This window comes from Myotis davidii, unplaced genomic scaffold, assembly GCF_000327345.1.
Source record: "Myotis davidii unplaced genomic scaffold, ASM32734v1 scaffold388, whole genome shotgun sequence".
NCBI classification, from domain to species: domain Eukaryota; kingdom Metazoa; phylum Chordata; class Mammalia; order Chiroptera; family Vespertilionidae; genus Myotis; species Myotis davidii.
This window is the reverse complement of record NW_006299101.1, coordinates 445,706-447,434: the sequence shown is the minus strand read 5'-3', so window position 1 is coordinate 447,434 and position 1,729 is coordinate 445,706.

The window sequence follows — 1,729 nt, the reverse complement described above, 5'->3', positions numbered from 1 at the left end:
AAGAGGTAAGACTGGAGAAAAAAAATGGGTGGCTGGTTTTGATTTTGGCTTTTCAATTGGAATTGCTTTCTGAGAGTCTGAGCAAAAAAACTTCACAGTATAAATGAGAGCTGAACTCTTTCAGTTCTGAAGAAAGGGCATATCTCACAAAAAGGTTGCCCACCCCTGACCTAGGCTATAAGGTAAGACTGGAGAAAAAAAATGGGTGGCTGGTTTTGATTTTGGCTTTTCAATTGGAATTGCTTTCTGAGAGTCTGAGCAAAAAAACTTCACAGTATAAATGAGAGCTGAACTCTTTCAGTTCTGAAGATAAAGGGCATATCCTCCCTCCAGTCTGATTTTCGGGTGTTCTTAGGTGACTAAGAATCTTTGTGGAAGCGTCAGACGTGGAGGGGTAAGATTTTAGCAGGCAGGTATGGAAAATGAATGAGAACATGGAGTGAAAAAGAATGGAAAATGTAATCCAAGGCTAAGGATGCAGGACTGAGTATTCTCAGGAACACATTTTTAACAATAAAAACTTCACTTTCCTTTCTTGTTTGTAACATCTGGGGTTTTGCATGGCTTTTTCATGGTTTGCAAACTCTAAGATCCTTGAATACATTTTTATCATTTATTTCTAGCAAAGCCACCAGACTCTTTTTTTGAGGTTGTTCAAAAGTTGCTCATAATGTTAAGGAAAAAACATTCAAACTTGTAAAGAATTTTTGTGAGTTTATTTGAGCCAAACTGTTGACATTTGCCGTGAAGCAGAATCTCAATGGATTGAGATAATGCTCCACAGCAGTGGTTCTCAACCTCCTGGCCCTTTAAATACAGTTCCTCATGTTGTGACCCAACCATAAAATTATTTTCGTTGCTACTTCGTAACTGTAATGTTGTTATTGTTATGAATCATAATGTAAATATCTGATATACAGGATGGTCTTAGGCGACCCCTGTGAAAGGGTCATTTGACAGTCAAAGAGGTCGCGACCCACAGGTTGAGAACCGCTGATCCAGAGCAATGTGGGTTTTCACCCATTTTTATACATTGCAATCAGAGGAGAGATGTAGGTGGGTTATATGAAATCCATTGGTGATAGATTAAACAGGCAGGAGGAAGCAAAGGGGGAGGGAAACTCTGGGATTAGATAAAGAGTAAAATGATAGACACATACTTCTTTTACTTAGATGGATACAGGATAGTTAACAGTCAACAATTAACATGATAACAATAACAAAGAAGGAATTTGTGGTATCTGTTCTGGTGTCAGGGCATTTGGTTGTGCCCTGAGGGGTTCAGAAAAAAGGGCAGTTACAAGTTACCCTGAAATTATCGTAGAAACAAAAAGACAATAAGCTCAGTTAAGGTAAAGATTGACCTTATTAGGGAAGATGCTGGCCTAGGGGGTGATTACTCACCATAACTGCTTTAATTACAGTTTAATTTCAGATCATCCTTTGTGGTTACTTTAGGTCTTTGAGTTTGCTAGACTGCTATGCAGGCCTTCCCTGAGCTTGTCAGGTTAGCATGTGGCCCCTTTTGTCCACAATACAAAATGAGAATCCTCTATAAACTTACTGTTAGGGCAGAAATAGAATATTGGGGACTAGCTATAATTATCCTATCTAATAAAAAAGAAACATGGTAATTGGCGTATGACCGCTACCCTTCCCATTGGCTAATCAGGGAGATATGCAAATTAACTGCCAGCCAAGATTAACTGCGGCCTGCAGCCAGGCAGCT